We start from the raw sequence: 16,438 nt of genomic DNA, 5'->3' as shown, positions 1-16,438 counted from the left end.
GTATGTAGCTTTTTCAGATTGTCTTCTTTCACTTAGTAATATGCGTTTAAGGTTAGTCCATGTCTTCTCTTTGCTTGAAAACTCATTTATTTTTAGCATTGAATCTATTCCATTGTCCGGATGTAACACAGTATATTTATCTATTTACCTCCTGAAGGATATCTTGGTTGCTTCCAAGTTTTGGCGATTATGAATAAAGCTGCTATAATCATCCATCTGTGAGTTTATGTGTGGACATAGGTTTTCACATCATTTGGGTAAATATCAAGGACTACAATTATTAAATCTTATGGTAAGAGTATGTTAATATTTATAAAAACCGCCAAATTGTCTTCCAAAATGGCTGTATCATTTTGCATTCCCACCATTCATGAATAAGAATTCCTACCATTCCATATCCTCATGAGAATTTGGTGTTGTCAGTGTTCCAAATATTGGCCATTATAATAGGTGTGTAGTGGCATTACATTGTTTTAATTTTCATTTATCTGATGACATATGATATGGAACATCTTTTCATATGCTCATTTGACATCTTAATATCGTCTTTGGTGAGGTGTCTATTAAAGGCTTTGGTCCATTTTTTAAATTGGGTTATTTTCTTACTGTTGAGTTTTAAGCATTCTTTGTATATTTCAGGTAACAGTTCTTTTTAAGATGTATCTTTTGCAAAATATTTTCTCTAAGTTTGGTTTGTCTTTTCATTCTCTTGGTAATGTCTTTTGAAAAGCATACGTTTTAAGTTTTAACCAAGTATAGCTTATCAGGTATTTCTTTCATAGATTGTGTCTTTGGTATTATATCTAAAAAGGCCTCATTATACCTAAGGTCATTTAGGTTTTCTCCTACATTTTCTTACTACAAGTTTTATAGTCTTTTTGTTTTTTAGATTTAGGTCTGTGGAAAATTTTTGTGAAGAGTAGAAGGTCTATGTGGAGATTTCGTCTTTTTTTTTTTTTTTTGCATGTGGATATTCAGTGGTTTTGGGACATTAGCTGAAAAACCATTTTTGTTCCATATTCTCTTTGTTTCTTTGTCAAAAATCAGTTGACTACATTTATAGGGATCTTTTTTTCTGGGCTATCTAGTCTATTACATTGATCTATTTTTTATTATTATTATTATTATTTTGTCTATAATACCATACACTCTTGATTATGATAATTTTATGGTAAGTCTTGAAGTTGGATAGCATCGGTCCTCCAAATCTGTTGTTTTTCAATATTATGTTGCTCTTTCTGGATCTTTCACTTTCCATATAAACTTTAGAATAGGTGTGTTGATATGCAGAAAATAATCTGCTGGAATTTTGATTGGTACTGTATTGAATCCATAGACCAACTTGGGAAGACGTATTGACAATATTGAATATTCTTATCCATGAACATTTTTTTCCTTTGATTTAGTTCTTCAGAATTTTGTAATTTTCCTTATATAGTTCTGTATATATTTTTTTATATTTATACCTAATTATTTCATTTTTGGGGTGCTAATGTAAACAGTATTATATTTTTAATTTCAAATACCACTTTTTAATTGTTGGTATATAGGCAAGTAATTGGTTTTGTATATTAACCTTGTTTCCTGCAGCCTTGCTATTATCATTTATTAGTTCCAGGAGTTTTTCTTTTCTTTTTCAGAGTTTTTACATAGATAATCATATCATCTGCAAACAAAGAAATTTTATATTTTCTTTTCAATCTGTATATCTTTTATTTTCTTTTCTCACCTTATTGCATTAGGAAGCACTTCTAGAATGAAGCTAAAAGGGTTGGTGAAAAGGAACATCCTTGCCACATTCCTTATTTTGATGGAAAAGCTTTGTTTCTCACCATTAACCATGATATTAGCTGCAGGATTTTTGTAGAATATCTGTCAAATTTAGAAAGTTCCCCTTTACTCCTAGTTTTCTGAGAGCTTTTATCATCATGGCAGTTGAAGTTTTGTTAAATACTTTTTCTGCATCTATTGATATAATCATGTGATTTTTGTTTTTAATTCGGTTAGTGTAATTACTTTAATTGATTTTCAAGTGTTGAACCAGCTTTGCATAACTGAGATAAATCTCACTTGGTGATGTATAATATTTTTTTATGTGTTGTTGAATTTGATTTACTTATGTATTCTGAGGATCATATCTATGGTCATGAGATGGCAAGTCCAAAATCTGTAGGGTAGGCTGGCCAGCTAAAAACTCAGACAGGAATAAATACTGTATTATTGAGGCAGTATTTCATCTTCTCTGGGAAATCTTATTTTTTGCTCTTAAGGCCTTCAGCTGATTGAATGAAGCCCATCTATATTTTTCATGGTAACCTCTTTTGCTAAAGTCAACTGATTGAACACCTTAACAGCATCTGCATAATACCTTCTAGTTATTTGATTAAATAACTAGATATTGTCACCTAGTTAAGTTGACACATCAAACTAACCACCACAGTCTACTATAGTCTTATTTTCTGAGTCCCTATGAAATTTCTGGTTGATCTTGGTATATTGCCCCACCCAATATCTTATCCTCTAGTGATGTGCGATATTGGCATTCCCTGATCATGTTTTACCAAAACTATTATTGTTTTCATCAGTGCTTCTAGATACGATCTTTTCCAGATCTCACCAGATCAGTCCCTCTGGCAGGGCAGTTAAACATACTGATGGCCTATCCTGTGCTAGTAGAACTACTGAACAAAGGAGCTGGGCCAGGCAGGGGAGGGTATGTGAGCTACTCTGTCTGCAAAATCCTACTGTTCTTAAGTTTTCTTGAAAAAACTTTCACAAATTTTTATATGCCTTCAATTAATATCCAAAGCTAAGAATGGTTATTTTTGAAATATGTTTTTAATTTAAAAATTATGCTAGTAATTATTAGTAATGATAATTATTAGTAATTATTTAGTAATTACTCTCTAAATTGTGAAGATGATTGCTTAGTTCCTCAACCATTTCTGAAGTCTTTCTCCCCTAATATTGTTCATTTAATTTTTATGACAGTTATATATTCAAATAAACTAATCAAAATAAATCTGGAAGACATGATATAAAACCGAAATGTCCTTTTCAACCCTCTTTGTAATTTCTATTATACAGCGAATGAACGTTTGTCTTTTATTAATTTTAATTTGGATGCCACGTTTTTTTCAACTAACGTCTTTTTTCTGTTCAGGATTCATTCATTTAAAGGTATCGCAGTGCATTTAATCTTCATGCCACCTTAGTCTCCTCTAACGGCACGTAGTTGAGCCTTGCTTTTGTGTCCAAACTGACAATTGATGTTTACATCATTCACATCTAAAGTAATTATCAACATAGATCAAAACTTACCTATACCACATGGCTAGCTAATTTCTATTATTTGTATTTGTTTTTTAAAGTATATTTTAAAAATATTTTCTGTCTTCTCTAATTTGAATTGTGTATTTTTATAATTTATTTTGTCTTTCTTAGTGATTTTTCATTTATACTTTTTAAAAATTTTGTTACTGGTTGCCCTACCATACAAAATATGCATGTTTAAATAATCTGATACCATTTTCAAATAATATTATTTTACAAATATTGGTGGACATTATAAGTACTCTCTCAATTCCTCTTCAACCCTTTGTGAAATTATTATACATTCATTTTGGCATATGCCATAAACATTCAATATGTTGTTACTATTACTGTTTTAATCAACCAGTTGTCTTTAAAAGTTGTCGAATTAGAGAGACCACCTAGGAAGACCAGGTGCTGTAAGCATAAACAATAAAAAATAAGGGATTGTAATCTCACAGATCCTTTCAATCTGTGAGATCAGTCAAGGGTTGCCTAAATAAATAAATAAATAAATAAATAAAAGTTGTTGAATTACAATAATTAGAATAACAAATTTTATTTTGCCTTTGTTTATTCCACTTTTAATAATCTTCTTTTCTTTATGTAACTTCAAATTTTGGACCTAAATCATATTCTTTCTGCCTGAAGAATTTTCTGTAACATTTCTTATACAATACGTCTTCTGGTACTGAGGGGTTATTTTATATTTAGTGTCTGAGACATATTGTCACTAGGTATGAGATTCTGTCATTTTACTTTAACTTTCAGCACTTTAAAGAACTCTACTGTGTTCTTCCTTCCATGATTTCTTCCAAGAAGTGTGTTTAAGTTCCTATCCTTGTTCAGTGGAGTATAATGTGTATCTTTTCTCTCTGGCTACATTCAAGATTTTCTCATTGTCTTTGATTTTCAGCAGCTTGATTATTATATACCAATTTTGGTAGTTTTAAAATTTATCCTGCTTAATGTTCTCTTAGAGTTCCTTCTATCACCTACTGTTTTAATTTCTAGCATTATTATTTGTTTCTCTCTTAAAGTTTACATATCTCTCTGCTGAAATTACCTATCTGATCTTGCATATTTTCTTTTCTTTTTCCATTCCAGTCTTTAACATAGTTATTTTAAACTTTCTCGTATTTCCAATATGTCTAGCATATGTGCCCTATGTGAATCTGGCTCTCATAATTGCTTTCTTACTTAAGATTACATTAATTCTTGCCTATTTTACGTCTAATAATTTTTGCTGAAAGTTGAACATGTTTACAGGTCAGTAGATACTTGTGTGTATGCGCATGCATGTGCACTCGTGCACATGCACACACACCTCAATTTTGTCTCTGTACTTAGGTTTTGTCTTATCTTTGCACTGCTCCATAGAGAGAATCTGTTTATTACAGTTCTCTTCATATGTATTTCATTATTTTGATTTGATCATTTGATTATTGTTAAGTATGGTTTTGTGATTTGGGGTGAGGGGAATTTTCTGATGTTCTGCTTAAGCATCAGGCTTTATGAAGGCTCTGTAAATTTGAGTCTCAGAAATATTGAGTCTTCACAGTGTTTTGACCTCTTCTTAAGATGTAATTGATTCCAGGCCTAGCTTACATCCCTGGCAGTCACCAAGAAATATAGCTTTATTTCTTCTTCCTTTGTTTCCCTACCCAAGTGGCAATGGGTTTCTACCAATGCCCTCATGGTTCAGGTTTTGATGACCTTCCCCCCTACAGATCAGGAGAGATGATTGATGGCTCTGAATAGAGTTTTGAAGGTAACTCCTATGCGACTCCTACAGTCAGCACCATGACAATAGCTTTCTACAGATACCCTTTCATCTTCCTCGTGAATACCTGGAGATGGATAAAGGAGAGGGTCCTGAAGAAAAAGGTGTGTGTGAATCCTGCTATATCTGTCTTCCTTAGTGTCTCTACACTTCTAATAATTTATCAATAATTTCTAGTTGAATATACATTTTGGTTTATGTGTCATTCACTGGCATTTGTCCCAAGTAATCAAATGCCTGTTCTTCCCTTCAGGTGCCTCTCATGTCTCACTCCCCAATTTCAGGTTGATTGCCCTGTGAACTCAGGGATGGATTAAATAGAAGCTGTTTATTTGGAGTCCAGTTTTGTTCTTGATGTAAGTTTATAAGTGAACACCTTTCCAGCATTCTGCAATTTTAAGCTAAAACAGAAGTTGAATTATTGTTATTTTTTATTATTATTTACCCTCCTCTCCATTTTTTCTTATTTATTTTTCTACATTTTTCTTCTTGATCAATTATATAATTTTCTTATTTGTCTTTTGCTGGTTTCTTTTTCTGTCTTTGGATATCTTTCTGGGAGAACTTTCTTTTTTATTATTTATTATTATTATTTATGCCTACAGCACCTGGTCTTCCTAGGTGGTCTCCCATCCAAGTACTAACGAGGCCCAACCCTGCTTAGCTTCCGAGATCAGACATCGGGCTTGTTCAGGGTGGCATGGCCGTAGACCATGGACTGTGGCTCCACTGGGGCATGAACCCAGGACCTTGTATGTGTGAAGCAGACATGCTAACCACTACGCTATGGAACCACGTCCTCTGGGAGAATTTTCTAACTTCATCTTTCACAACTACTATTAACTTTTCATTTTGTAAATATAAATTTAATTTAGAATAGCTGTATTTTTGTTTCCTTAATGATCTTTTATTAAAATATTCTCGATTCTCTAAAATGTTACTCTTCTTTTAATTTTTTTAAGTGTATAGTTTCTGCTTCCTCCAAGATTTTTTTAATCTACTTGTTTAAAACCCTGTTATTTATATTAGATGGTTTCCTCTACTCTCTTATCATCTTTGCTTGTCCATTAATATTTAAGTGGGTGGAAATAACAAGCTGAAATTAGATGTTTCAGAACAACATACTTACTGAGGACGAGTAGAAAGTTATACAAAATATGAAAATAAATTTGCTTGAAGGCATTTTACAACATAAAATGTAATACAATTTAGTGGGTCAGGATTTTGGAAAGAACAGACAGTCATAAAAATGAGCTAGGTATACTTTGCTGATTTCTCGTTGAGGGTATCTATCTCAGAGGAGCATCTTAAAGGATAAGAAACTGAATTTTATCTTGTTTTTTTAAGGTTACAGTTGAAAACGGAGATCAGGAATTAGAGTATGAAGCACACTGAATGGATAACAATTATGAGCTAGAATAAATCTTAAATAGTTAGGTTCTGACAGAGACTGAGGCTCAGATTTGAGTTATTTCAGTCCATTAAATGAAATTGAAATAATCCCAGATTGCTATTGCTTGGCTGAAATAAAAGAAAATCTTCTCTGGAGGAAAAGAATATCATCCTCATTTGTATCCTGATTCTGCAAACAGTTTTACAAATACAATGACTGGCATAAAATAAAGTATAACCTGGCATATATAGGAAAATAATGACATTAAAGTAAAGCAGTAGAAATAAATTATAGACACAGATTTTCAAAAAATCCCTATTTTAAAGTTAATTATAACAGTATTTTAAGTAACTATGCTTACTTGTTGAAGTATATAAGAAAGAAAATTGAGAGTTTGAGCAGGAAAAATACTAGAAAAAAGAATAAAATGGAAATTATAAAGAAAAATAACAATATTCAATTAAAAACTAAATGAATGTACATAGTAGTGGATTAGATAGCTGAAGGGAAAAAATAAGTTAGTATACTGAAAAAATAGGCTGGAAAAAATATGTGGAATGAAATAAGACAGAGGGAAGATCATGAAAAATAGAAGAGAAGGTACAATACAAAAGATACACTAGAAAGATTTAAATTATCTTTTTTAAAAAACAGGAGAAAGTTATAAAGAAAATGGACAGAAGCTAAAACAAATAGACTATAAAGGACAAATAGAAAAGACTAATATTTTGGTAGGTATAAACCCTAAAACATCAATAATTACCTCAAAGTCAAATAAGCCAAACACTCCAATTAAAAATAAAGATTGTCAAAATGGCTAAAAATAAAATTCAACTATACACTGCCCATAACAGATACATTTAACACATAACGGAGCAGAAAGATAAATGTAAGAGAACTAAAATATATACCAAAAAAAATAAAAAGATAGTGTAAGAATATCAATATCAAAGTGGATATTAAGAAAAAATTTACAGGGAGAGGATGGATACTGTGTAGTTATACAAATTAGAAGGAAGAGATAAAAATGCTAAATTTATTTGTTAATATGCAACTAAGAATATAAACATAACATGCAAACATCAAAATAATAATTGGAAAGGAAGAAAATGAAACTATTATTAAGTGTTCGTGCAAAAATTTAAAACATGCATATGAAATTTTAGATAGAATAAGTAACTTCATCAAAATTTTTGCATATAACTAAAAACATATTAATTGCATTTATAGACATTAGAAGCAGTTAGAAAATAAAAAAAATTGAAGTATGCTATTTAAATATTCATTAAAATACTAAATAATTTGGAATAAACTTTCAAAAGATGTGCTTTTTTCATTTTTCTTTATATGTATTTAATTTAACAATATATGGAAAAGGTCTAAACAAAAGTTATCAGAAGCTCTATGTACATAAGCAAGACTTGGTAAACATGAACTTCACTGCAGAGTGATCTGGTTGGGTCATTTCACTGGGGATTCCCTGATGAGAGTGTCTATAGGTTTTAGCTCTTAGTGTGTTTAGATTTCTCAAAGAAAACTTTTCTCACATCAGAGTTTGTAACATCTTAAACTAAATTGCCATCTATCCAGGAATTCTGTGGATTAAAACATTTGAGGATTTCATGATTCAATGTGTAAACTTCACTTAAAGACTTGGTTATCAGCGTGGAAGCCGAGACTGCAATCTGCCTATGGCCTGGCTGTTTTACCCTCTCCTACAAAAGAACCTCTGATTTGCTGCCCTGGTGTTCTACGAAGTGGTATGTGTATCTACAAACTCAGTTATTCAGTTTTCAGGCATATTTTTTCTTGCAGTTCCTCTGGTATCTAATACTGACAATTCCAAAGATTTTTCTGGATTATAGAGATTAACTGGGTTTTAAAGATTTTGACGTGTTCTAGATAAGGAGGATTTTCTCTATAATTTTGCTATCGTCTAGATAAAACCTTATTTTTTTAAAACATTATCTTCTTTATTTTCAAAGTTAAGACCAAAAAATGAGTTAACTTTGACTTTAGCCACAAATTCATTACATATCTCCTTCCAAATCAAGCTTTCAATTAGTATATTTTAAAATTAACATTAAAAGCATGAAAAATAGTTGATGGATTACAAAAATACTAATATAAGTACATGTATATGAAAGAATATATCAAAAATTGCCTTTTGGATTTACATTTCTTTAATCTTCAGTATTTTAATATCAATTAAAAGTATTTATAGTTTAGTGGCTCTCAAACTTTTCATTTGAATTTCTCCAATCTATGAGGCGGAGTGAACATATTATCAGGAATTGTAAAATCTTATTTGGAACTTAGTACTAAAGCACGTTTTATTCTTATTCCATACTATATCAATATTTGTTATAATCTATCATTACATTTCCATATTTTATAATATAATTGGTTTTCCATACTAATATGCCATGTACTTGTATTGTTTCTAGTTTTTAATACCACAGAACATAAAATTCAGTGAAAGTATTAGCTTCAGAGCTTATAAAAATATATATGAGAGAGTAAAACCGACTGAATTAACTGAACTGACCTCTTGAGCTTGTGTCTTTAGTCAATCTAGAACTTTGAGAATTTTGAAATAGTGATTCTATTATAATGATAGAATCACTATTTCAAAATATAATAGTGATTCTATTATATTTCTTTTATAATGACAGGCATCCCTAATATCTCTAATTATAGCAATTTACCATTAGAGAGGGAGAAGAGCAGGAGGGAGGAAGGAGGTAGGGAGGCGGAGAGAGAGAGAGAAAGAGAGAGAGAAAGAGAGAGAGAAAGAGAGAGAGAAAGAGAGAGAGAGAGAACATGAACTGTGGTAGACCACAATATGAGCAAAAATTGCTCAAAAATATAAAAACCAAATGTCATTGATAAATAAAGTTAGAGCAACATAAACATGCAATAAATTTCATTTTTAAGAAAATGCTTTGTTGAAAAACAATGGCCTAATTGTTTAATAATTATCATGGCCATGTGGCACAGACAAGATTTTGACTGCCTGGATATTGAATTTCATTTGATGTTTGTCCTCCAAAGCTTTTTCTAATCTCGAGGGAACACTGAAACCTACACAGGAGACATTTGTTACAGTGACCACATTTCATTGAAATAGGAGGAGCAAATTCCTGAAATTTCAATGGTCAATAATGTGTTCCTTCAATCAGTAATTTCAAACTGCAATATCTTATTTATAAAAATGGTAAAGATACTAAGATGAAAGGCAATGGATAATAAAAGCATGAAATGTACTTTTGCTTTTAGATAAAACAGTTGATAATTTCCAAACCTTTGATATTTTTCTTTTAGAGCAATTGTTTTCCTTAGGCCCTTTGCCCCCTGCTGTTTCACCTTCCTTTTACACACACACACACATATGCACAAACATGCACACACACACACATGCTGATGATCGTTTGCATTATAAGAATTATAGGGCAAGAAATCATTTTCTCTCCATTTAAAAATTTTATGTATTCTTAATTAAACATAATTTCCATGAAAGTGCTAATTTAACTGAGCAATAAGTTCAGTCTCCTGATATCAGACATGGTATCAGAAGAAGGCACAGGGGCAGAAATATGAGAGAATTGTTGAAATTTTCCTCATTAATTTTGAAGATATGACATGAATTGGTCAATTTTCTTCAAAATTATTTTATGTTATAAATCTATGTTTTGGAAGGTATTGATACTGACAATGATCTTAAACTACGAATTTAGATAGAGATGAAAGGACCAATCAAAATCACCACTTCTCACATTGAGCACTTGACATTTGTTCCTTGATTGAATCTGCAAGGGCTAATACAAATACCTCCTGTTATTTATAATTTTCCTAAAATCTTTGCCAAAAAATGAATAACACCTTTCTTCATAGCTTTATGGCACAGTTTCCAAGTAATTACTGTATTGCCATTAATTCTCACTTTAATTTCCAATTTTTAAAATATATAAAATAGCTGTGCATACAAAGTATTGACATATCTAAATATTTTAAATGATTTAGGTAAAGTAATAAAATGATTCACAATTCTTTAGAGCAATAGAAATTGGCATAAAATAAATGAAAGGCCAATTGTTTTAGGTATATTGCAGACCACTTATAAAATTAATTTCTCAGCAAAGAGTATCCTTCAAATGGATAGCACTTTTCACAGTACTTTGAACATGGTAAATTCTGATAAATATTGTTTAACTTATGGAACATGGGACATTGGAAATTTAAGTATTTAAACACTGGAATTTGTATTTCCATATTATACAATGAATCAACTAGAAGGAAGAGGTTTGAATTATTTCTAAAATAATTTGCCAAAAGCTCTCTTAACATATATATTAACATTTGCTCTAATATTTTAATAATCACATGTTTTATTAATCAAATAATTGTACTTGAGATAATATTTTATAATTTACATCATTTATAACTGTAGTAACATCTTTTGCCAATAAATGACTGAAGAGAACTATTTTGGCATGCTATTTTGAATACTTTATAAATGTCAATTTTTGGCTCTATAATAAACTATAGAAGATACATCAAATGAATTTGATTAATCACACTAGAAAATTAAGGGAATAGTTTCAATTATGCTTATAGAATACAGATTGTCCTTTAATGACTTTATGTAAAAAGTCTCAATTCATATTTCATATAAGAAAAAGATCGTTTTAATTAATTTGTTATAATGAGACATTTGAATTTGAAGACATTCCACAGACTATATGATTTTCAGGTTGAACTCTAGTTTTCCTAGAATCTCTTGGGAAACATTTTTTCTTTCAGGATTGAGAAATGCTTCAGCATGTCTCATAATGACTTCACTCTCGGGGCTTAATTTAATAGAAGTAGTAGAGGCATAATAAACAATTTTTTTTCAGACTTTATCTTACAACTTGTTTTTCTTTTAATTGTGATTAATTTAATTCCAAGGGGATTAATTCGTTGTTCACATGTTGAAGGTCATAAGGTCAAACACTGCCTTTTTTTCATTTCAAGTCTTTTCTGATTCCCTAAATAATGAATATCCAAAATTATATTCTTCCCTTTGCAATACAATACAATTATAAAGAAAATTAAGTAAAAAAATTGGCCAACTAATTAAAATAAAACAAGTAACTTATTTCAAGTCAACTAACAGCTTCTACTATGCACATGGTTGTAAACATCTCCTGATTTGATCACTATTTTCATGGAAAGACAGGCAAAACAGAATGGTTAAAATGAAACAGATAGATAATACCAAGACATAGATCAACTTCAATACTTATACAGCACTAATAAGATTGTGAATTTATGCATCCATTTTAAATTGTTCTTAGTATGTAAAAAATGGAAATGTACATATTTATCTAGCATTTCCATATATAAACTTTCTAAATATAAGTATATATAAGCTTCACGAAGGACATATATAAGAATGTTTATAGTAGCACTATCTTTAATATCCTCAAATTTAAACATAACCATTGACATAAAATAAATTAATAATTTATATTATATCCATTCAATGAAACTTTATACAGCAGTGATAATAAATAATTTGCAACTACAACTACACACAACATCCTAGATGAATCACACAAATAAAATACTGAGTGAAAAAAACAAGACCCCTAAAATTATATACTATATGATTCCAATTATATAAAATTCACAACCAGACAAAGCTAGTCTGTGAAGTTAGAAGACAGAGTAGTAGTTACCATTAGGTTAGTAAATAATTACTAGAAAGGAGCAGAATGGGGTTTAAGGAGTGTTTTTGTTTCTTGACTGGATGTGATTCCCAGGTAGGCCCAGTGCATGACAATTCATCAAATTGAACATTTATTGTTTGTGCCCTTTAGTTTATACATATTATACATTAGTAAGAGCTTTGCATAAAAAGAGAAATTTAATGAACCTCATTTTAATAAAACAGATGTATCATTCTAAAAACTATAAACATGTTTATTAAAGTTTTCTAAAATCTATGCAAAATTTTAGACATATTAAAATATATCTATAAACTACTCTATAGCTTAATAAAGACCTAGATTATCTAATAATAGTTTCCCTTAGAAAATAACATGTTGTAATTTAGATCAGTTCTTCTACCAGTAGAAGTTTCCCTTTATGGTAGATTGACATACACATCTAGTTGTATTGTTACAGTGAGGATTACACAGTCACATGTTACTTAATGAAAGGGATGCATTCTGAAAAATTCATCATTAGGCAATTTTATCATTGTGTGAACATCACAGAGTGTACTTACAGAAACCTAGATGGTACAGCCTACTACGCACCCAGGTTATATGTTAGAGACTGTTTCTTTTAGGCTACAAACCTGTGTAGCTTGTTACTATGCTGAGTACTGTAGGGAATTGTAACATAATAGTATTTGTGTATTTAAATATATTTAAACATAGAAAAGTTACAGTAATAATACTAATATAAAAGATTTAAAAATAAAAAATGATACACCTGTATAGGGCACTTAGTGTGCATGGAGCTTGCAGGGCTGGAATTTGCTTTGGGTGAGTGAGTGAGTGGTGAGTGGATGTGAAGGCCTAGCACATTACTGAATGCTGCTGTAAGCTTTAAGCACCATCCCACAAGCCTTCTTCCTGCTTTCTTCCAACAGGATCAGAAATAGAACACTGAAGCTCTCAGTGCTGCTCCATGAACAAAAATATGGGCTGCATTAATTGAAAATATCAAGGAGAAATTGTCTAGGTAAGGTATAAATCATCATAATAGTGACTGTCAGGAGAGAGTGAAAGGTGGCCCGAAGATTAGTGGAACTAAGAATTCAAGATGGGGGTAAAGAAACATAGAAGATTGTCACGGCCATGTGGTTTTGGCTTTTGCATGTTGGAACAGCGGTCAAATTCACACACTTTGTGTTATTCATCAAAAAAAGAGGGTATTTAACATGGAGAGTGTAGAACTGAGGACTAAATATTTTAACTTTGGGAATTTGTCTTGGGTTCCATTGACCCTACCTGGCACGAAGGGCTCCCTCTGACATTGAATTGATGGAAATAAAACTTATCTGTGCTTTACATCTTTATGGCCTGAAAATATTTCCAAAGTACTGGGATAGGCTGGCTCTGCACTACAACAGAAATATTTTACCAAAGTGCCAGTGGCACTTAAAACTTGTTAAGGTAGCCCCTGTGGACAAGTGTCCTTGTACAGGATCTTAGGTTCTCAACAAGAATTTCTAGCAATATACTCGGAAGACCATTAAGCTAGATCTGAAATGGCTATTGAACTCTGAATATGTAGCACCAAGGCTCCTTTGTGCTAAAACAGGTCAGTGGCTGATTGATTGGGATGCAATCTGTGCACTCAAAACTAAGGTGCTATAGGATAAGTAAAAGGGAATCTATTGCCAAGTCCCACAGATATTACTCCCATCAGAGAAAAAAAAAATGCCCCCTAAACCAAATATTCTTCCATTTCTTACAAAATTCAGCTCCATTATAATCTCACGAAACCACCTTCTTACTTTCGGTTTGTTGTTGAGGAAAAAGTCATTATGGAGCACAGGACTATACTGAGATCATAAGTTATTTCTTCAAAATTTTTGCTTGAACAAAACAAATTATAGGAAATACATCATTTCTCAAACTAAATAACATACTACTCCAGAATGAATACCATGTAAAGATTCTCTTTATATAATTAGTGTCAGAATTGACTCTCTTTGTAAAAGATTTTGGGGATTAACATTAGTTAATGAAAAGAAGTTTGAGTTTGAGAATATTTTACAATAACGACAAAATTAACTGATTTACAAATACTATATGAGAAAATAAGCTGCCTTCTTACTTGAATACCTAGATCATACTTCCCCACAGAGGGATAAGGAATACATACATTAAAAATGTCTGTGCAAAGAAAGAAATCAGTAGGCAATTGTGTGATAAATACAAAGTAAAAACAACATAAAAAAAAAAAAACTTTGGGGTAGAGAAATTAAAAACCTGAGATTTAGCTCTAGTCTTACCTATGTATTTATTCACTAGTTCCGCATATTTATCAAATATCCACTACATGTTAAGCATTTCTCAGTCTGAGAATTTAAAATAAATATAATCATTATTTTCTTTTTCATAGACTCACAGATATGGAAATAAATAACTACATGCAATGGAATCACAGTGAAAGGTATGCAGAAAGATCCAAAAGGATGCATGTGAGAAAATAACAATCAGGTAAAAGCAAAAGTCTAGTTGTGATTCTTTAGTTCTTCTGGGTCAATTGTCTTGTTGTAGTTTGACTCGTGCTGGGCATTTAAAGAACAGGCTACATGAAGTATTCTTAGGGAAGAATTTGGTCTTGTCTATATTGCACCCAATGATTGCTCATGCTGCTTCCAAGTATTCCTGAGTTATAGACATGTTGAGAGTATGGTTTACACTTAAAAAGGATTGAATAGTTACAGTATTCTCATGAAGTTCACACACAAAAAAAAAAACCCCACAAAATATTTACTTCTCAGAACTCATTTTGGAATTATATTCTAAAATAAACAAAACAAGAAAAAAAAGCTGATTTTACAAATTTTAAGCAAAGGATTGAGGGTTTCTAATAAAATGTTCCAATTAAAACCCAACTTGTGTGTGTGTGTGTGTGTGTGTGTGTATGGATTTGTTTACTTTTTTAGTTGCACTGCATCCTTTCAACAAATTTGATTAACTAACAGAATCATTTTCAACATTGTCTCGGAATTCTAAACCAGGATAAACTTTCTATCTGATTTGCGAGATATACATCAGGGATCAGTCCTCTGTCTATAAATTACAATTCATTGAGTGTCTTCTTTGTTTCCAACCCCATCAAGGAGTACAGTATTTAGTTATCCCATATCTGAGCATTTTCTGTCAGCAAATGAAATTGTTAATATAACTGGAACAAGAAGCTCCAACACAGTGAATGTGCCCTTGATCCAAGATTTCAGGAGTCTCTTTTTCATGTTTTTATTCTTTGCTTTCTTCCTCTCTGCTCTCTTCTATTTATTCCTTTCTTACGATATTGAAACGTACACAGAACATCATTTCAAGAATGAGGAATTTAGTCATGTACCATGTTTGCACATAGCTTTAATGTGATTGTCTATGATTCGTAGGCAAACATAAGAACACTGAATTGCACACAAAGTCTGTAGTCAATATCATCTGTGGCTACAGATGGAAAACAGCCTGCACAAACAGAAGGTATTGCTAACCAGGTGGATTTCCAGTTTCAATATGTTTGAACAAACCTTTGGGTAACAAACACAAAGACATTAGCAACTGGGCAATGTTGAAGAAGTGTCAGGAGAAAATACTCTCAAATCCAATCCTGAACATTTTTCATAAAATCTAAGAATTATTTTAAAAATCTTAGTATATCTGAGCCACTTGTCTATGTCCTTACCTTCTTTCCTCAACTACCACTATAGCAGCAGACATGCTGCCAATCGCCACCCCCTACCCAACCCTTTGAGTTTGGCATGACCTGGGTGATGACCAGTAATTCAAAGAAACAAAATACAGTCTAAATTAGCTGAATGCTCTCAACCTCTAGAGAATTTAGAGTCAAGAAAAATGACTATTTGTGCCTGTTTTTATATCTTATTTCTCTTTAAAACAAAAATAGTAAAATAAAACATTCTGTGTGCACACTTAACGCCAAGATCAGCAATTCGGGGGAGGTTTTCCTAAGAGATTGTTCTCCTTCTCCCACCTAAGTAACCACAGTGAGTCCTGACAATCTTTGAAAATGCAGCTACTCCATTGTGGCCTGATTCACATCATGGCTACTCACCGCACAAGCCTGGTCCCTGTTTCGAGGTATCCCATCCCCCGACCCCCTAAGAGCTCTCAACACACAACATTCAACGCAACACCCAGTTTCAACTTTCGCCTTCAGGACCGCTTCCCTCCTCAGTAACTCATTCA

The 16,438-nt window shown here is 31.7% G+C and overlaps 1 pseudogene; it reads right to left on the bottom strand.

Moving 5' to 3' along the window:
- Positions 1-5,691: 5,691 nt before the first annotated feature.
- LOC112482645 lies at positions 5,692-5,807 on the bottom strand (annotated as a pseudogene).
- Positions 5,808-16,438: the final 10,631 nt, after the last annotated feature.

The sequence above is a fragment of the Pteropus alecto genome, unplaced genomic scaffold (assembly GCF_000325575.1).
Source record: "Pteropus alecto unplaced genomic scaffold, ASM32557v1 scaffold185, whole genome shotgun sequence".
Taxonomy (NCBI): domain Eukaryota; kingdom Metazoa; phylum Chordata; class Mammalia; order Chiroptera; family Pteropodidae; genus Pteropus; species Pteropus alecto.
Note: the sequence above shows the minus strand (reverse complement) of the source record. Positions and strands in the feature narration are given on the sequence as shown.